This window comes from Aythya ferina, assembly GCF_964211825.1.
Source record: "Aythya ferina genome assembly, chromosome: 4".
Lineage (NCBI taxonomy): Eukaryota > Metazoa > Chordata > Aves > Anseriformes > Anatidae > Aythya > Aythya ferina.
The window spans coordinates 24542429-24564492 of NC_140300.1; the positions used below are offsets into that span (position 1 = coordinate 24542429).

General features: G+C 43.2%; 1 protein-coding gene across 6 annotated transcripts in view; it reads right to left on the reverse strand.

Moving 5' to 3' along the window:
- RBM47 (RNA binding motif protein 47) overlaps nt 1-22064 on the reverse strand; it is a 76011-nt gene that overhangs the window by 31160 nt on the left and 22787 nt on the right. Inside the window, exon 1 of one of the 6 annotated variants that reach the window (XM_084518420.1) lies at nt 12620-12719. The exons of 2 other annotated variants lie outside the window; for them this stretch is intronic. The gene's annotated coding sequence lies outside the window, so the exon portion shown is untranslated. Of the gene's footprint in view, nt 1-10729; nt 10875-12010; nt 12133-12551; nt 12720-22064 lie in introns of those variants that run through there. 3 more of the 6 variants (XM_084518422.1, XM_084518421.1, XM_084518423.1) reach the window with 3 other exon arrangements.

Below are 22064 nucleotides of genomic sequence, written 5' to 3' on the forward strand. Positions count from 1 at the left end.
AAAATCAGATTTCCAAGGCTATGCTACATTTTAATTTTGTTAAGCATGTAACTTATTTTTAAATTAACACAGACTCTAGAAAGGGTCCTTCTTGCTCCAAAACCACTAAATTTAAGCTTTCTTAAGTATGCTACAGATACAAATGCAAAGTTACTGGGATGTCACAGAAGTAATGAAAACATCTAATGGTATGGCTTACAGCAGAGAGGTAAAATATTGGATTATTGCACTCATGAAAAGGAGAGATGTGTTTGGAAAACCCTACCTGCTGCTTTTGCTTTTTTCAGTTCATTAGCAGAATTATTGGCTGCAGAGAGAGCTCCTTTCCTTCCTTCCCTCCTTTCCTAGAAAGAGGGCAATGCACAGAAGGAACATAATGGTTGAAAGAGAAATTGTTTTTGTCTTATTTTTCTCATCTTTCAGTTGCTCTTTTTAACAATGGTTAATTTTGAGGCAATAATTGCAAAGGAGACATATTCAGAAAGAGCTGACCTAATAAAAACAGGCAACCAACACCTAAGACAGGTAGAAATCTAAAGAGTTAAAATCTCCTTTAATAAGGATGTATAAGGGAACAATCTCACTAGTTGTCTACCTGGTGGTTTGGAAACCCCTGAAAGCCAATGTACAGCACACTATTGTGTGCTTATTTCTGCAAAGGGAAAAGACAGATTATTTATTACCCCATTATTGGGCTTTGTTTCTGATGTTCTTACTCTCAAAAGCAGCAAAAGCCCCAAAACAATGTATTGTTTAATACCAAACAATGTTCTTGTTTTTCATCAGAACAGGGAAGGCAACAGTTGCTCAACTTTACAGCCAGAATGAATATAACAATAAATTTAGACTGGGCTTATCAAAGAGAATAAGGAACTGCAAGAAAGCAGGGAAAATCTGTAATAGCAGCAGGGAGAGCCTATCACTACCTGTCAAGAGAGTCCCTAAATGCCTGTCAAGCTGGGAATGCAATGTTTTACCACCCCTGGTGTGAGTTCCTAGCTTGGAAAGAGGCACCCACGGCTGGAGATAAGGCTGGGGGAAGATGAGTATGTTGCGTTTAGGTGGCAGAAGTGCATGCAAGAGTCCCATGACAAATGCTGCTGCTGGGGGTCTCACGTCTCAGGTTGGCTCTGTCCTCCTGGCTGCTGTGGAGTGGTTCTCTTGGTTTGGCCCAGAGATTACAGCCTAGACATGAATGTTTAATTGCAATTGTGATTCCTTCTGAACACTTTTGTTTCTAATCATGCGTGCTTTCCACTGAAACTATGTTTTGTTTTTAAAAAAATATCACAACCAGCCATAACATAACCCCCTCCTTAGCTCTTGTCTCTTGTGGAGGAGCTGCGCTGTGGATACTCCCTTCTGAAGGAGCATCACGTTTCGGGGAGTAGAGTACAGTGTGGGTCACGCTGTGCCCTTATGGAGTGAAGCACTGGAAAAGTAAGTAGCTTGTGGCTGTCCAAGAGCTCCTCCACCCCTAGCAGGAGGCTCAAGCCAGTTACACCCAGTGAAGCTTGCAGCAGGACTGATGTTTCACCAACCAGTGGAGGAAGGGCTGGATGCTACCTGTGCTGCACCTCCCTTTGGCCTGGAGAAGGGACACAGAGGAAGGCACATGTCCTTTCCATTGCCCCTGCTGAGGAAATGCTCTGCCTGCTTTGGTCCCTGGAGCAGCTCAGGGCAGTGCTGGGTGCACATCTGCACCGTGCAACAGCTTGCTTCCCCAAGTTATGCTCTGTCCTGGTCTGCTGAGCATCCACATCATATAAATGTCTGCTTTTAGGTCCTTGTTTGGACAGAGCCACCAGTTCTTCCTGAAACAAAGCCCAGACATGGTTCCATCGATGGACAAAACAGACCAGGCTGTGCTGCGTGTGCTTGCCTGAACTGATGCAGCACGGCCTTCCCAGAGGATCCCTGCACCCACCAGAGTGAAAACTGCTGGTTATAAAAGATTCTCCAAACACAAATGATGATCAGTAGGATAAATAAATAAATTTTGAGATAGAAGGTGCAAGCCACAAATGTTCATCTGTTGTATCTCAGAAGATTTGTGTGATTCTACTGAAACCTGCCTCCAGCTCAGCTGAGGAAAAGCTCGTTTTCCTTCTGGTTGCTTAGAAGTGAAGTAGTTATCTGAAATTCAGGCATATGGCTATAAGGTTATTTCACTTATAAACGCAGAGAAACTTGCACCTAACTATCCATCACTTGGTGTGATGTTCCCACGCACACACACTGTGCTCAAGGTAGCGCTGCCAAGCCAAGCACCCAGAGGATGGTTTGTCCTTTGGTACAGTGCCCCACCTTGCCCTGCCACTCCTGCTGAAAACCAACCCTGCAAAACCAAGAAACATACTGCAAAAATGCACACACACACACACACACACACACACACACACATCTCACAGCACAGCCTGCTGCTGAGAGCGTCAAAGCACTGAACACCACGAATGAAATACTGTGCTATTACATCCAGCTTGTACAGAAAAACATCCTGCTGCTAGCAGGTGAATGGGAAAGTCGTATTTCACAGCCAGGCATAAGGAGGGGGTTCTGCAGGCTGTGCAGAAGAAATGGGCTATTTTTACAAATGCTCTGGAGTAGGAAGGAGAGAGCCATCTAACAAGCACGACAGCACAGCTGTGTTTGTGGGAACCTGGTCCCATCACCCAGCAAATACTGGCTCGCAGATTTTGGGTGCAGTTAATGATTGAACATCTTGGCCCCAGCAAGAAACTGGAACACCCTGAGGAAAGATTTTGGCAGGGGCATATTAATAAGTGTCCTGTTACCTGGTCATGCGTTTTACACGTGGGGTGCTATGTTAATTGCCATCTAATGACCTGAGAAACTGCAGAGGTTGGAATGCTTCCTCTTCAGCACCAACCCATCCAACATGGGTAGTGTTTGTGCATCCTGATGTGTCCCCCCTCACAAATGGAAGGGACATGGGTACAGAGCCCCCCCTGCACTCCCAGGCCTCTGCTGCTCATATTCTCTTCTAGGCCCGTGGAAGGGGCCACATCTTCCTGCTGTTTGGGTCTGCTCCTTTCCACATGAGCAGCAAAGGAATAAATGATGAATAGGGCACGAATCAGAAATAAATCCTGTTTGAAAGCTGACTTGAACAGATGCTCCACACTGGTACATTCATTCTGGTGATGGTTTTCTTTAAAAAAAAACTCCCAGCTTCTTTACCCAACCCCACATTAATTTTCTTATAAATAAATAAATAAATAAATAAAATGACCCTATTAATCTCTTGCTGACAGGAAATTTATAATCTCTGTAAGTTAGCTTTTTGACTAAAAACTGCTACTCCCAAATATTGGTGTAAGCAAGTAAGAAAATTAATTGCACATAAAAATACCACAATATAACGCTCACCTGATGCCTCAAAAAATGCCCTCATAGCTAAAATATTTAACATTTATAAAGTTGCTCTACTAAAAAAGTAGCTTTTTTAAAAATATTTTTTGATCAGGGGCAAGTTAGATCTGGAATAGCCATATGCCAGTTGCTGAACTATGTGCAAAGGCTCCTCTGTCGGGAACTGCCATAATCTCTGATATCAGAACTCCACCTGCAGATATTGGAGTATGGAGCATTAACTCTTGCCGAATCAAGGTGGTCCGCTGGGTTAAAGGGGAGAAGCACAGGGAAGTTGCCCTCACTGGCTTACTTGCAAATCTGTTTGTCGTATCACTGCAGATGCCCCTCCTCCCTTACGCAAACTTGTCGATCTTGCATGGTGATGGTCTGAAGGACACAGACCAGAGATTTTTTCAGTTTTTTACTTCCTTTAAAAAAGATGTGCCTGCTCTTTTAACATAGGAACTATTCTGTGAGCTAGAAAATCCATTTCTTTTAAATGACTTGGACTTCAGTCACAAAAACACAATATTAACTACAAGTAATTTACCTAATTACAACTCTGGAAAACCCAAGTATAATCAAAATAGAAAACTCCCTTGAACCAGATTGGGCAAGCAGAAAAAGAAAAGAGAAGACACAGATCCTATCTCTCGTAAGCTGGCATGTTAGCACAATTCCACTCCCAAAACACCATCAAATTTTGACTTCCTAAAACACTGTCAAAATTTGAGTTCTGCAAAAGAGTATATTCAAGAAGAAAACTACCAGGCCTCAAAGTTCATCTCTATGACAAACTTACATGCCAGTTAATAACTTGCCAAGCAGAGCAACCATGGACTCTGGACGCAAAGGCCAGTGAAGCTGCTGGAGATCTGCACCAAGCCCCCTCCATTCATCGGGAAGGACTTCAGGAAGGCTGGCTGCCTCCACGAGGGAAGAAAAGGAAGAGCTATTGAAAGCATGAGTTTGCCAGTTTTGCTAACGGCCACTAGAAATTCTAAGATTTGACTGAGAAACAATATTCTGTGTACATCTTTCAAGAGATTTTTTTCTTACTGTCTTCTTTTTAACCTAGTTCTTCTTTGGAGGTCTCTTCCAACCTAGATGATTCTGTGATTCAGGTTTTCATAAAACAAATCTTCAACTAGACTACCAAGCCAGCAAAGCCTCTAAGCAAGTAAAAACAGCTTATATCACATTTATATTAACATGATCACAATGTGTTTAAAATTATAAATGTGCTGGCTGGTGTGGACCCTATATGCCTCTCCCCAAACACAGACAAAGATCCCGGTAACCTCCCTGTCATTACAACTAATACACAGGAGAGCTTTCATTGTGTTTTCACACTGACTTGAAGACACTCCCAAGTAATTCAAGGATTTCTTTATTGAAACTTCCTTGTATGAAATGCAAATGAAGAGCAGAGCTGGGACCACAGTGTTAAACGGACATACACTGAAACACATTTTTTTTCCCCTTAACCGGATTTAATTTCCGTTCCTTCCCTCTATTCTTCCATAAGGCAGACGTGTCATTAATTTAAAAACAAAGCTCTCTATGTATCCTGCTTCTGCTTATGAAAGGCTGCTCACTCTTTTTTGTTTCTTTCTTTCTTTAAGTGACTAAAAAGAAACAGATTCTTCATTTAAAAAAGTCCTTTACATCTGTGCAGAAAGCAGTCAGTTTGCATGCCTTGTTTGCAAGCATGTACACTCCTCCAGTTAGTGACAGTCATTGTATTTGTATACAACATCATCATTAATTCGCCAGCAATTTAAATCAAAATATTCTGCAGCAGAAAACAGATTACTACCAAAAGAGCTGCACTGTATTATGGAGCTGTTCATGACTCTGGTCTTGAAATGGGCTATCTGTACTTATGGTGGTAGTAGGGAATCACAGGGATGTTTTTTATAATAAATCCTTCTGTTCAGACTTGCAAAATAGTTGTATGCACTCCCTACACTGGAAAGGAGAATAATAATTCCCAGTTAGGTATATTATCTTTTTTTAAAATTTGTTCTGTTAATCAAAATGTTATATTCCCAGCAGAAAGCAACTGATGACATTTCTTTGCAATTCACACATACAACACCAAGTCTTTGTTCTCTGTGACTTTATCCATTGACTTTCTTTTAATAGTTTCTTTTAGATTTTAGATTTTTGGTTCAGAAAAGTGTTGCACTTCTTTAAATGACCATTGGGTTCACTTCTAAAGTTTGATAGCCATGGTCACATCTCTCCTCACTTCTCCATTCTGAACAGAAAAGATCGAGGCCGGGAGCTCCCACTGCTGACGTCCCACTTCACAGTGCATCCTGTCCTCTCATGCACCTTCATGGACAGAGACAACAGCCTTCCTGAGAGGAGGATGGGAAAGCAACTGTATGGTGCAAAATGGAGCAGGAGGCACTTTGCAGATTTTAATTGAGGGTGAAAGCTCTCTTTGGGGTGTAATAAACCTCCAACACAGGCAGCCCCTCCAACTTCCAGACCTCCTCTCTACCTACTCCCCTCCACCTGTGCTGATGGTGCCCACCCACGGCATTGCACAGTTTCAAAGAGTCTCCTTTCTTAGGGACTTACACCCAACGGCTGATGCAGAGCTAAGCTTTATGCTTCAAGACTTGCTAGCAAGAAGTTTTAAGTAAAAATGAAGTAGTGGTAATACCTCCAGTAACCTCTGCTCCACCTACTGCCCTCCACCCATGGTGATGGTACCCACCACCAAGTCAAACAAGCTTTCCAAGCAGCAATTGCAGGCATTCATACTACATTTTCATGTAGCTGTGGTGTCTGAAGAGAGATAGAGAGGTTCTTAGACACATCCTATCACTTTCTGGTACTGCAGCCTGTTTTCTCCTGTCATCATTCATAGAATCGTGGAATCACAGAATGGTTTGGGTTGGAAGGAATCTTAAAGACCATCTAATTCCAACCCCCTGCTATAGGCAGGGACACCTCCCACTACACCAGGTTGCTCAAAGCCCCAGCCAGCCTGGCCTTGAACACTTCCAGGAACGAGGCGTCCACAGCTTCTCTGGGCAACCTGTGCCAGTGCCTCACCACCCTCATAGCAAAGAATTTCCTCCATATATCTAATCTGTATCTACCCTCTTTTAGATTAAAACCATTACCCCTTGCCCTATCATTACACTCCCTGACCACGAGTCCCTCCCCAGCTTTCCTGTAGGCCCCTTTAGGCACTGGCAGGCCGCTGTAAGGTCTCCCCGGAGCCTTCTCTTCTCCAGGCTGAACACCCCCAGCTCTCTCAGCCTTTCTTCATAAGAGAGGTGCTCCAGCCCTGTGATCATCTTTGTGGCCTTCCTCTGGACTCATTCTAGTACTTGCATGCTCTTCTTGTGCTGGGGGCCCCAGAGCTGAATGCAGGGCTCCAGGTGAGGTCTCACAAGAGCAGAGCAGAGGGGGACAATTCCCTCCCTTGCCCTGCTGGCCACGCTGCTTTTGATGCAGCCCAGGATACAGTTGGCTTTCTGGGCTGCAGGCTCATATTGCTGGCTCACGTTGAGCTTCTCATCAACCAAAACCCCCAGGTCTCCATCTGCTCGCCATCCATTCTCTGCCCAGCCTGTGTTTGTGCTTGGGGTTGCCTCGTACCAGGTACAGGGTCTTGCACTTGGCCTTGCTGAACCTCATGAGGTTCAATTCAGAGTCATCCCTTCTGTTATATCTAGTTCAGGACCCAGTCTGGTAGCACCCTGTCAGATCTAGTATTTACTCATAAGCATAGCCTGGTGAAGCCCCTTGGGCGTGCAGTAAGTAATGTTGATGTAGTTCCCAAGGATAATGTTAGCAGGAATGAACACTATGCAAGGTATAGAAGCGTTTGCAAAATAAAGATTTAGGCTATCAATCCCACTGATTAACACCAACAGATAGAGTAATCCCAATAAATTCAACCTGGAGCTGCCAATTCATCCACTTTCCAATGGCAAATCTTTAGTTTCAGCTTCATTTATAATATTGCATGCCTACACAGGGCTAACTACAGGTGTGGTCTGAGCATCTCAGCAAGCTGCTCAAGTGGAAGAACTTCATGATAAAGTGGCTGCCCTGAGTACTGCTTGGGGAAGTGCCATAAACCAGGCCAGAAAAAAATGTTTCTGTGCCTTACTGAATGTTAACATAGCAATCTTCCCTTCAAAGCATCTCCAGTTTTTCAGGTGAAAGTATTCAGTTCAATAAGGCTTAGTTTGATCCCAGATTATGGTCTGTGTAAGGGCTGCTTCTGGGGCTGCTCTCAGTTGCAATAACAAAAGATGCCCAGAAGAAAAAAAGATCCAAGCAAGACATGCACTTTGACTGGTGACCATTATAAAAATACGTCACTGCTATAGAGCCACACTCTTTGTCTGACAATATCTTTGCAGGAGGTAGGAAGGACTGGAATAATGAGTGTTCCCTACAGCTCTTCAGAAAGGATGAAAAGCTAGGAGAGGCCTCGCATCTGGAAAACATGACTTCCTTCACTCAACAACCAAAAAGGTTTTAGTTTGAAAAATTTGGTTTCCTTTCTAAGTCAAATTTTATTAAATACACAAGAGACAATCTGTAGACTTCTCAAGCTCAATTTGCTTCAAATACAAGAGTTAAATGGCATTGCAGCTTTTTCTCAGTGCCTTTTGTTTCACTCTCACGCCCTGGGAGATGCAGTGAAACTCTGAAGCAGACCAGTAAATCCACATGAGTCTGGATCCTGCGGTATGAGAAGTAAGCTTTCTTAAAGTCAGGCATTCAGGAAAATATTTCTGCTGAAACTATTGGTTATTATTTCTACTTCTGTTTCTCAGTGTGTGAGCAAATACTGCTTGATGCTGACAGCTGCTGTTAAATATTGGGAGTAAAGAGAAGCACTGTGACCCAGCTCTGGGGAGGGGAGGGCAGGGCTGCCATTCATTTGGGTAGGTATGTTTAATCATCAACTATATTCTGCACTCTGATCTGTACAACATCTGACTTCTGATGAGATCAAAAGTTGTGAAAGTCATTACTGAGAGCAACAAATTGCAGAAAGAAGTATTCTCCTTGAAAGAGCACATTGCAGAGCAGAAAAACTAAATCAAGATCTAAGCATTCATTTCTCATTGACATCACTGGGAACTGCATATACATGCACTCAGCACAAAATAATTTTGGTAATTAAAATGATTAAAGTTACTTCTTTCCATGGAAATTATATTTCTTATTCAGCTGTAATTCATGGGTTAAGACTGCATTATTTTAGCAAAATTGAAAAGCTGAGGTTTCAATGAAGCACAAATCCTTATGCTCAGCTGGAAATGCACAAGGGTAAGTTTACATGCCTGTAATCATTGTCTTTTAAGGTTTGCACTTTACCTGATCATTTCATTCACCACAACAGAAAGAGGAAAAACACTTTATTTACACAAAAATATGCTCTTGCAACTGGCTCTGGAAAAGTAAATAGTTCCCCTCAGAAAGCTCTTGCTTATATAAAAGGTAAAACTCCCTCAGTAAAATTCACACTTCTGCCTCCAGGAAATAAATGAATTAGATGTTAATGGTTTAAATTGCTCACAAAGTAATGTGAAGGAGACAATCCTATCATGTGGGTGTTGTACAAGTGGACAGTTAGAGGAAAGCTTTTCCTACACTCATGGAGAGAAAAGTGCAGAGCCGCACTGCTGTAAAAGAAATGAAGAGACTTTCAGGCTACTTCTGCCTCAAGCCCAAAGCATCTGCAATTGCTTTATCCAGCTGCTGTATCAGGTGAAAAAAAAAAAATAAAAAATGATGATCTCTGGAAGGGGATGTCTTTAAAGAGGTCTGACACTGAGCAGAAGGCAGATGAGTACCTCCTGGTCCTTCCACGTCTGCCTGCTGAGCAGCTGAACACATTAGCGGCATGTGATTTTGTGACTGGGCTCATTTAAGAAAGATAATTTTAGGAGATAAATGGATGAGTTTTGTCACATATATTTATGCATCTGTAGTTCTGGTTATATGGAGTTTTGTGTTTGGCAGCACTCATTTTCTGCCATCGAAATGTTGTTCAACTCTGCTAAGAACACATCACACCTTGCCAAAAGTATATGAAAAAGAATATTCCGATTTTAATACATCCTTTTACTCTGCCTATTTATGGTTCAAATATAGATCTTTCTTCTTTCCCATGAAGGATAATCACAGTGCTAATTCAGAAAAGGGTCTCTGTAAGATCTGTGTGGAATCTACGATATTTTATTATGCATAGTTCCAGCAATAATGTCTGCCACAGGAACTCCCTTTAAGGGTGAAGACCAACGTCTTTTTAGCTAGCAGCTCTATAAACAGCCCAGGCTAAGCGTTAGTATCGGTCTTTTCCACCTTGTATACCCAGCAAAAATGTTTTGCAGACAAAGGCGTCCCTCATGATATCCGTGCAGCCCTGCTTTCAGCATATTTACACAAGTTTAACTAACCGAGTCCTGGTAAACAGCTCTGCTGGAAACACAGCCCATGAAATGAAATCTGCTCACTCCATTTTAGCAAATAATAATGTTATTATTTAGTGAAACAATCTAAGTTGCTCACAATATCCAGATTATCAGATCACCTGAAAGACAAATGAAACAAGTGCCCCAAAACCACTCACAGTAGAGAATAACTGCTGAGTAAGGGGCTCAGCTCCTTCTAGCACAGAATCTGCTTTGGATTTGGCAGTGCTGTTGATATCCTAGTAATAATTCCTCAGGCAAAACTAAAATTATTGTGGGATCAAACTAAAATTATTGTGGGACCAGTAACTGGTCCACAACTGACACAACTTACTTTGGTCATAAAGTATGGGCTGTACCACCTTTCCTCAGTTGCCTTTAAATCATTATGGCCCCCTTGCCCTGAAACCTGTCTGTCTGATAATGTTTCCCCTTGGCTCCTTGATTCAGAGATGGAAAAGGGTTGAAGCTGCTCTGAAAGCAGTCTGCAATACTGCAGACAAGACTCAGACTGAACAGGTTTTGTTAACTGTCCTATTCCTTCCATTTAAGCCACATAAGCTTCCTTATAGTCACCAGCTAAAACCTTATCATTGTATGAAAACAGACAAGATAACATTGTCACCACTTTTGGCTTAGATTTTCTTTATTTTTTTTTCTTTTTTCTTTCTCTCTCTCTCTCTTTTTTTTTTTTTTTTTTTTTTTTTTCATTCTCCGTAGGCTCTGAGATAACAGTTGACCTCTTTATTTCGTTACGAGAAAGAACTTCTACATCCGTCCAATTTACTGTCTAATATTGGAATCACCACTCCTGGAAGGAGAAGGCAAGCATCACACATTAGCTGTGACACACACAAAAATCACATCCTTCAATCAAAATTATGCTTTACCTTTAAGAATTCAGCAACAGACTGAAACTCTGGGGCAGCCTTCACCAGTTTTTTTACTTGAGTCATACTTCAGTTCTTTAAAGCAGATGCTTGTAGGAATCCAGTTGCTTTGTTCTCCGGTAATTTTTCCTTGCACTTTGCTCCACCAGTTTTAGTACTGCTAAGAACTGAAGCCACACTTAGCTTGGACTACTTTTAATAAAGTAAATGTGTTACCACACTTCAGTACTGCCTAACACCACCAGGCATTGACTAAGCATAAATAGCATGTCATGTGCAAGCCCAGTTAGCAAACAGATCAAGAAGATCTGTCACATCAGAAAGCAACCAGCAAGCACAGCCAGGACCCAGCACTGACTCTCTTTTCTTAAGAAGAAACTGGAAGCAAACAAATGAAAAAAAATATCTCTTTCCTTGCATTTTGTTTCACACTCAAACCACGCTGCAGTTAAATCGTGCATACTGAACACACGTCACTCCCTTTACATAGAGCACTCAAAAAAAAACCCACTTCAGGGTTACTTGATAGTCACCTGGGATGCCAAAAGTGATTTCTGGGGAGCCACCATGGGTATTTACATTAAAAAAATAATCCAAACTAGGAAATAACACACGGGGAATGGTTCCGGTATGAACAAGTAAGTTTCCTCTGGGTGGTAAACACATTCAGTCCCTGAGTAAACTTAAACCACTTCTTTGAATCTATTCAGCTTCACCTCTCAGTAACATACGCATAATATTATACTGGGAACTTAAACACCAGTATTTTTTTCTGTATCTACGGTCTTGGAACATAGGAATTATAAGGGAAAAAGTCCTGGAAAAATTAGTCACTTTGTCTATTTTTGCAAAGCTCCTTCAACAATCAGCAAGTATTTTTCAGCATGAGTCACCAACCACATCCCTGCTGCAGTAATTAGATTACACATTTTCTTTAGAAACTGTGACTCCTTTTCATACTCGCTGGTTAGAAGATGAGCAGAAGCCAGCTGTCCTGAATTTTATTAGAAAACCATGAATGAAGTATTCAAATGCAACTGTACATGATTTTCTTTGTAAATGAAAGCACAACAAAACCAAAACAACTTAGCTGTTAATCAACCCGCGCACTATATGACACCACACAGCCAAACACAGCTGGCAAAACCGACCAACAAAGAGTGGCGCTGACCACTTTTCCCACCCCAAATTTCTACTGGGGGAACCTTTGGAAACCCTACTGTTGAGCACCGTCACCTTTCTGCCTCTGAAAGCCAAGGGAAGGGCAGCGGGAAACAGTACCTGTGGAGAAGCTGGCGTACTCCCGTGGGTGCTGGTGGCCACCGGGCTCCTGCTGCTGCCTTCCCCGGGTGCCTGCAGGGCTTCTTGTGCTGGTCAATGTTTTACCAGGCAGCCCTCCGTCCCACCCTCCCTGCAAACATCGCATGGGGAACGCGGCGCCGGGGCAGGTGAACGCCAGGAAGGGGGCCCCGTGTCTGCTGCCCCTGTGCTCCACGGGGCAAGCAAAGCACAGAGGGGGAAACACGCTGAGAGGGGGGAAAAAATGCCATGGAAAAAAAAGAAAAATCACACTACATAAATGGTGCTATTAATAGATAATTAGCGGCAGGTAAGTCATGATAACCTTTCTTCGTATTGTTCGAACGCTGCCTGCAAGCCCAGGCGTGCCTGGCTGAAAGCTGAGAGGGAACAGTTAATTTATGGGAGTACACAAATTTCCAAATTAATCTTCAGCGTTAGCAGAGCGGTCAGTCAAGCGACGGCTAAAACTTCAAAACCAAAATGGCAGCAAAAAGACTTTTTGCTGTGCCCTATAACTAACCACAGGATAAAACACTGTGGAAAGAGCCTGAAGAGAAAGAGGAGGAAAAGAAATCTCCCGTGGGTTACCTTGCAGGCAGAGACGCTGATCCCGTGCTTCAGCTGCTCGGGAGCGCCCTGAAGTTAAAGCTCTACCGGCACTAACCAGAGCTTTTACATTCCCAGCAAGTTAACAATTACAAGCAGAGGACACCAGAGCGCGGTGCTGACAAGGTGCCACTGCCACTCCCCGGGAGGAGAGAACAACTGCAGAGCCCAGGAAGGATCCAGGGACCTGCACCTGGTGGCTGCTCCCAGCCTGGGAGACCCTCATGGACATGGCAGGCAGATGTGTGCTCATGGGGACACGAGGGGAATATCTAGGCCACGGTGCGTGTCCTGGTTTTGTGATACTGCCTTGTCTGACATGTCTCATGTCCTGGGTTGAGAAACACTGATTCTTTTTGTCTCATCTAGGTTCTCTGAACTTGAGCAGAGAGTGTATTTTAATGGCATTTGCTTAAGAAGAAAATCTACATCATGGTTGCTCTAGCTGTCAAGATTAGCTACAATAACTGGCCACACAGGGCAACAAGAAGCATTTCCACGTGGTGGGCTTCCTGTGGTTAGGTGCCAGGCCCCTGGAGCTGGTGGTGACCAGGACCCCTGAGAAGGTTTCCCCAGGTGAGCCCAGAGGGGCTGAAGTGTGGCCAGCCATGGTGGCAAAGTGAGACCTGTGGCTGCAGCCCGTGCTGCTCACTGAGGTACACGCGAGCCGGTGCAGCTCTCCGTCGCACCACCACCACTTGCAGGTGTTTTCAGGTGTGGCACTCCCTCTGCCAGCCCGCACACACCTCCCCTCCCCTTCCGCCTGGGAAAGGAGAAGGGGAAGGGGAATCTCTCACACATTTGGTATTTAAGGCCACCATTGCTGTGACCCATGACTTCCTGGTAGGGCAGGCCCTTGGCACGAGCAGAAAAGCCTTATGGACCTCCCCGGAGCAGCTAGACACGTTGCCATAGGACAAACTGCAAGACCTGACCGTGGCTTTGCATATGCCTTATTAATTCCCAGCTGCCAACCTGTGGAAAACAAAACAAAACAAAACAAAACAAAACAAAACAAAACAAAACAAAAACACAGACTCAGAGCTGCTTTACAGCATCTGCTCCTGAGCTGTGAGGAAGAGCACGGTGAGTAAAATGGCAGGGCAGGGACAGACCCACCTTCTGCCGGCTTCTCCTCTGGCTTGCAGTACGATGCTTGCCAAACCGTGTCAGCCTATTGGTGCCGCACTGATCTCCCAAGTGCAGGTGGGAATAACAACAACCTGCTGCTCCACAGAGCTGTTTGGAGGCTCAGCTGTGGCTGTCAGCTGTGGGATCGCTGTGCAGAAAGTGGGGTTTTGTTTGAAAGAGCTTATCTGTGCTCGTGGCCCTGCCTAACCAGCTCTGGGGGAGCAGGAGCTGCTGGGAGCAGTGCTGCAGTGCTGTCTCTCTCTCCTGAATACTCAATATCTCCCATACCTTCCCAGTAACACCTAGGGGAATGGGACTACCTTTCTGCAGAGGCCTGCTTTTGGCAGCTTCGGCATTTCTGGGTTGTGGAAGTGTTTCACCAGAAGACCTTCGAGTGGTGCTGCCCACTCATCTGGACGAGACATAGGGTTTATCACCATTGTGCTTTGTGTAGCAATGCTGCTGGCCCACTCTGCAGCAGGGTTGGAAACTGAGGCAGCAGCAATAAGATCTGGAAGTGGAAGAGAGGCACACTGGTACTGGGGTTTTCCAAGGTGCTAATAGGTGCTCACTTTTCCAAGGTGCTAAATAGTTCTGCAATGCCTGCTAGCTCTTTGCAGGCTGAAGGGCCGCGCAGATTGTGCATAGTCTTGGCCCGTGCAGGCCAAAGGACTTCAGAGAAATTCAGTAACCAGTCGCAGCTGCCTGGTGTAGCAACCACAGGAAAGTGATGGCTCTGCTATGATACAGCTAAAGCTGTATTTTGTCACCCTGGACAAACAGGATGGTGATAATAACTTGATGGGTCCTCCCACTAGATCTGCCCCTGTAGACAAGCTAATATAATACAACAGAAACTGAACTTTTTATTATTTCATTGTTGTGCAAGCAATAATAATAAGAAGAAAAAAGTATTTTCCCTATGTACCTTTGTACAGCTACCACCTTGTGAAAATGCAGTCTTTCATTCACGTAAGCTTGTGAAACCTTTTCTCTAGTTTTCAGAGATTAACCTCTGAATAAAAATCATCCAAAACCAAAGAGCTTTAAATTTCTTTGGAACAAAGTAAGAGCAGTAGTAGAATTTTTATAGAGTACTGGTCTGAAGGCAAGTTGCGAACATGAAGGACTGAAGTACCACTGCGAGGCATTTCCCTGAAGTGTTGATACCTTTGGATCTTCACAGACTTGGACAGGATGAGATAAAATAATGTCGCAAAGGTCACACAGCCTGCAATGAGACCTGCAGGTATACATTGCCTGTGTTCTCAAACAAATGCAGACGGCTTCTGGCCGACCTGAGTCTAATGTGTTTCTCCTTATTTTCCACTTTCAGGGTTTTTCACAACACTGGAGTTACTCCAGCACTCTGAGAGAGGTGGATGCTTCTCAGGAGGCTCAGTCTGCCTGTGTCATCTGGTCCAAAGTTCCCCACACCATGCTTTCACTGATAACCAGGGGCAAGTTTCTGATTAACGTACCACTGACAGAAGGAACTGTGACCCACAGAAAATTGGCATTTCATTCTCTCCTCGCTGTGCAACCTTTGTCACAGAGCATAGGTTTCAAGGGCACCATAACACTTGAATATTTACTTACCACAAAAAGAGGAGGTGCTGGATTGTACAACACGCGGACCGTAAAGTCAAACGTTAGTTTAGTACAGAAACCATACACCCTCAGGCTGACTTGGGAGCAACAAAAGTAAAAGAGATAGATATTAAAACTGAAAAAGCACCTAAATTTCACAAGCTTTTGGAAAAAAAGCATTTTCAATGAAACATCAATTTACTTGCAAAGTGTTAGCAGCCCTAACAACAGATCAAACAGCAAAACTATAATGTGGGGATCAGATAACAGAAGGGGAAATTTCTTCCCTACAGTACTCAGCGAATCTTAGGCAGGATTTAATTTTATTCCAGATCCCTTTCAACAGATGCATTTGTATTTCATCCTGCGTGGCAATGCTTGCTTTGGTAGACAGCACAGGCAGACCCAGAGGGGCTGCTGCAGAGGCTTTGAACAGTTTATATTCCCAGTAAAGAACCTCCTGTGTCTGAGCACACAGTACTGGGAGGAATATGTTCAGACCCATCCCTAACCTGCCTTACGAAACCACCTCCCCAGGAGATGCTGGAGCTGCACCGATTGCCTCCGACTGGAGCTGCATCCCCTCCTCTGGAGCAGAGGGACTGCCAATACCTGCTGCTAGAGAAATGGGTGGGAGGGGAAAAATAATCACTGCAAGTCTTGGAGAATCTTTATCGTACAGGAAAATGGCAGAGATACGAGGTGTGAGTTGAGAGGGCTTTTCAGCATTGTCCTGAAGGTGGCATGCATGAGGACACCTCTCCAGCTGTAGCTTTGGCTGGATGTCTGGGCTCTCAGAAATCCTACCTGGCCATGCCATACCTTCCCGTTGGTCCTTAATTTAGTGTTCTGGGCTGAGCTTTCAGAGCAAAATGCCCCGTAGGTCTTCATCTATTGCAGAATGAGACCTCAGTGCTGGCCAGACAAAGTCTCCCCCCAATGATAAGAGGAAAGAGATAGCAAGGGAACTATTTACAAAATGTCTCTGCTAGCTGATCACAGAGCTGTTTTGCTAGTGCTTTAACTGGGCAAGATTTCAGTCATCCCTATTCACTTGGAGGGAACAGGCCTTGCAAAGTTCACAAAATAGGTTAGAAAGCTTGCTCGTGGTTCACAGGAAAGCTGAACGTTGATAGGAAAAAATGTTTGCAAGCACTTTCATTTGTTAAATACCTGGCTAGCAAAGAATGAGGAATGCTTGTAGAAAATCATATAACACCAGGCTAATTCCCTAAAAACAAGTTGTTGTATTCAGAAAAACAGCTCTCTCCCCACAGTTGTTGTTCATTCCCTTGTTTGTAGCTTTTCTTTCTTTCTTTTGTTTTGTTTTGTTTTGTTTTGTTCGTAAAAATGGTATTTCAAACCCTTATCATCCATTTCTTGAGAGCTGCCTATTTTTACTTTATCGGTGTTTTGTACGAACACTCCATGCTAGTGATTTAGCAACTTCATACTGCAGACTAATATTTCAAAATATTCCCTTCTTTGTAGCTGTTCAACCGCTTTTACATGTATTGCTGCATTGCATGGTGCCACCCACAGTCACACTTAGGAAAGAACCATGCTAGAAAAGCAATGGCTCAAAAGCACAGACGTGTTCACCCTGGGTTTGATGTAAGTGCAAACATTCCCCAACTAAGCTGCTTCTGTTTTTTTCCCTGGTATAACTTACTGAACTAGGAGAACCTCAGTATCAGGCTTCAATGGTGCTGGTTGGCTGGGTTTCGTGCCAGGCAGTCAATCTGTGTGATTTGGGAAATGCTCCTGGCGCACCTCAGAGACCCTGTGCCTGCCCAAGCAGACCGAGAGCAAGCCAGTGGGGTGGCCCTGCTCCAGGGGAGATGCTGAATCCACGTGTAACACAGCAAACCCATGTTTTGCCAACCTGGCCCAGGGCCCTATGGTTTTGAAGTGTCAAAACGCCTGCAGCAAGCAGCATGGAGTCCGCAAGGATTCCCTCCCAGCAGGTGCTGTTTGCTCCAGGGATGTGCTCCCAGGCATGAAGGTAGAAAAAAAGAGTTTCAGGGCCAGAGTAGTTACAGATGTCTGTGACTGCTGCTTAGGAAGTGTAAAAGTTTGAAAAAATTAACAACCTTAATATCAGCATAGTGTTTTTATTAATATTCTCCTTAAAAGGGTAACACTAGGAAGACAGATTTCTTCCACTTACATATCAGTTAAGGATTTCATTAATTACTTTGTTAAATACAATTATTATGCATATCAATGAAATAACTATAAGCTACAGGTTGGTACAGGACATTTCTTTTTCCCATATTTCTATTCATATAAAAATGAAATTGTTTACTTTTTAAAGGAGAATACTTGTATTTAAATGCATTTGCTGTCTGTCTGTCTGTCTATCTATCTATCTATCTATCTATCTATCTATTTTCTAGTGATGTAGCAGATTGGACTCTGTATGTGGAGCAAGAATTCATACTAAATGAGCAAAATATGTTGCTAACAATGCCTTAATTCTATTTTCTTGGGCTTTAACCTTGGCATTGAAACTAGCCTGTGCACATTTTAGTGGTGAGCAGTCTTCTTAGCATTGTCCCTAGCATCCATTGTTAAATTTGGGCAACTTTTGCCATCTAATTCTGCACCTAACGTTTGAATACATGGAACATTTTAATCAAACTCCATGAGTGCAGTTTGTTGCTTTGAATGAACCCCAGGAGATAAGTAATATTTCTATTTAAAAATAATGCTGAGGAAGATAGTGCATATGGAGATTTTATAGCTGAACGGAAAAGCTGGGACTGAATCAGCCTTTCCAGCACATACTGCCAAGCACATGAATGAAATATTTTTTGTTCTTATTTGCTTTGCTGAGAATCTCGACAGAGATATTGATACAGATCTCTGTGAGGACAGCTTCTGAGGACTGTGCTTAAATATTTGGAAGCTACTATTTAGCTCTTAAATCGCTCCAAGCAGGAAAAATAAATAAATAAATAAAAATATCTTCAGTAGACAGATGCTTCAGATGCTTCTTACAACACATCCACCTCATCACTGAATTTAAGGCAAAAGCAGAAGACGTTTGTGGATTACTGGGGAACCCCAAGGTGGAAGGAGGTTTCCTGGAGCAGAAACATCTCGAAGGCAGGATGGTACCTAGAGGCAGCAATGTGGCTACAGTGGTTTGATGGCCAACCATGAAAAGATGAGGAAGGTTTGGGAAGTTGGAGACAGGGACTCGATAACTGTCTGGAGAAAAATTAATAGGGAATCACAGAGATTTACAGGAGTGGCTCAGGAGGAATAGGAGTTGTGAATTGCTGACAGCGTGGTGGTAGTTGGAGAGGGAGGTGGAGCAGAGATGGGAAAACATCTTGTGTGGAGAAGAGATCAGAGGAAAACTGTAATTTCTGAGGAGAAAGACAGATAGCAAGGTGTAACCCAGCTCCTGGGGTGAAGTAAGGTGTTTTGGAAGGCCAACTAATGAAACACAGCAGTGTTTGTGAGAAAGGAGAAACTGTGTGATCTACAAGGAGAAAATACCTCCTGAATGGGTATCGGATGGAGAAGGCAGTAAATGCAGAATTCACTGCCATGGGCTCCAAAGAAAAGTGAATAATTGTGTACTGAAAAGACATAGCAGAAACGACAATTAGTCCCTGGGTGTAGGAAGAATTGGTGTGTCACCTGCTCTCAACCCAGGCATTTGGCACCACTATTCTGGGTGCTGGAAGCCACAATACCACAAAAGATAGAGAGATGGAGCCCACACAGAGAAGGGGAACAGAGCTGAGGTAAGAGACCAACAGAGCCAAGCACAGAAAAACAGGGAAGCTGGTAGAAAAACACTTGTGTGATGGAGCTGGGCCTGGGGCAAACTGGCAGGATGCAGATCATGCCAGAGGCTCTGCTGAAAGTGGTGAGAGGTTTAAAGATCAGAAAAGAAACTATGCCTAGGGTGAAGCAGCCCAGCTGAGGGCCATGTTCGTGACCAGGGTAGCTCACAGAGGAGAACAGCAAGGATGAGAGGGCAGAAAGCTGATGGGCCTGTCTGTGGGACACTACTGAGAACCGGGACACTATGGGGACATCCAGAGAGAGCCCAAAGTCCAAATGTGAGGGGGGGAGGCAAATGGGGTGTGACACGTCTGCGGGGGTTGACCAGAGTGAGGAAAGAGAGGTGATGGTGGGTGCAGGGGGACGGGGACCCCACAGAGGAGGAGAACAAGGCTGATGACCTCCCACTGAGGAGGCAACAGGGAGGGCTGGGGGGGACCAGGACTCTCTCCTGCCAGGGCTGGAGGGGGAGCGGGACCTGGAGGGGTAACGGTTCAGCAAGAAAAATGAAACAATGAGCCTTTTTCCTGTTTGTGATAAAAATAGCCGAAGGCAGATTCTCTTACTAAAAATCTTCACATAAAAGGAGCCTAGGAGAACCAGCAATACCCTCTCTATGGAAGCTACATCACATGTGCAACAAAAGTATGTTGCTAAACTTGTTTTACTTTTTTTTTTTTTTTTTTCCTGGGTAAGGGCTAAAAGCAGATATCATTTACTCCTATGCACACACAACCAGTAATGCTTTATGCTTGTAGTGTTCCCATCTATTGTATGAAAGCTGAAGGGCTGAATAACACAATGTTCTGTACCAGAAAGCTGCAGCATTTAGCCAGTGTATCAGTTTCCCAGAGTAGTTTTATGGTATTTCTACTTTTTTTAGATCTTCCATTAATGCTCAAAGTGACTCACTGGATCTGCTTTTCCATGAAAAAAAAAAAAAAAAAAAAGATATATTTTTAAAAAAGCATATTCATGCATTTTCTGAGAGCAGTGGTAAACTGCAACTTTTGCACCAAGTGATCTGTCCAATACATCTGCCCTGAGGATCACAGGATTCTGATTCAAGTTTTAAAATGCTTCTTGCTCCTAAGTTTATTTTTAGAATTCAAAAACCTTTCACCAGATTCTGCAAAATTCATGTCACAAACTTTCAGGTTATGCAGACGCTGTATTTTGAAAGCTGACATACAGAACCATCCTTGTTATTATGAAAGAGGGAGCTGCTCAATAAATTTATTTCAGAGGAAAAAATGCTTTCTGGTTTTAAGTACAGGTGCAGCTATTCGCGGTTGACTGGGTTTCAGTCCGGCTCACCTGCAGGCTAGAACTTACATTTGACAGGCTTGGATTTGATTTACATTAAAACTGGAACTACACAGTTTGCTCTCACTAATCTTTGCACATGACAGAGGGACGCTCAGATTCAGCTTGTTCTTGCAAGTCTTCTGCTTTGCTAGAACAAAACCTTTCTGAGAACAAGAGTCTGCATTTGAGTTGAGCTGCATCTGTACCAGAGCCAGATCCTTGGCTTTGTGGATTCAGAGCAGTCTCCTAACCAGTGAGGATTTAAATGCCTGAAATGAAAGGATGAATTGGATTCAACACAGCTCTATTTATTCCATGTGGATATAGGGTTATTTTTTTTAGGGTATTGAACTTTTGTCCATGTGGTTCATTCACAGTTGGGTCATTTTTGTGGCACTGCACATCACTCATGGGCAGCTAGATTTTTCTGTTTCTCAAACGCGGGAAAATAGACGTATTGAAACCATCATTCTGAAATAACATACATTCAGAGGGCTAAATGGATGTTGCAGATAGTTGTGAAGAGAGATGACAAATCATATTTTAATGCTTGCCAACACTCCAAGCATCACTGGATTATGAGGAAGGTCTTAAAAGATGCCTTGGGAAAGATTACAAGGCAAGAGTCTGAGAGTTGCCCAGCACTAATAAAATATCCAATTCCGAAACTAAACAAAATGTTAACATTTTGGCAATGTCAACAAGTGTGAGAATGGTATTGCAAACTTGAAAATGAGATTTGTCATGATTGATTGCACTTTCCTTTTTCTTGTGCAATTTATCGTCTGAATCTAAACCCAAACTTGGTTGCTATTTTGGAATAATCCTGAAGTCTTGTGCAGTGATAGTATTTCAAATTACATTTACATACTTGTGGGCTTTTAAATGCTATTACTGGCTTATGCTTGCATTGCCTTTTCTTTGAAGGAATCCCAGCTCACTTGCTAAAGTATTTTCACATAGTATCTTCACCTCCCTTGATATGCAGTCAGCTCTGAAGGAGAACACAGTGTGAAATGATTAAAGTTAGATATTCAAATAATACTGGATTTTGCTAAGGTTTCTGTGAGTGTTTTGAGAGAGATAATGTGTTTATCTGACCTCTCACATTATCAGGCTACTCACTGGAAATGTTGGGGTGACACTTGGGAAGACGAACATCTTGGCAACTTTTAAAGATTTTGTTCTCAATAAAGTACAGCACTGTCTCTAAGAGTACTAGCAGAAAGCACCATTAATCCTAGGAAAAGTCAGAAGGCCATCATCTATTTCATTATTAAAATAAAAAAGGGATCTAGGCCATGCAGTGTTTCCATTCTGATTACTCAGATAGGAAGTGGAGAAATATGACTGATTGAAGGATGCTGGAGAATGGGTCCAGCACAACAAAGAGCAATGAGTCCACTACAGTTGATTTGGGGTCTGTCGTATGCTGTGTCTGCCAATTTCCAGTTGGACACTTATTTTTTCTTCACTAAATAGTCTTATATTTAATATATATAATAAGTATATATATAATAAAATATTATTACTTTATCTCCCACTGGGCATTGGGTCTGGCAGAGCCTTGTTGAGGATGGTTATTGCCATGCTT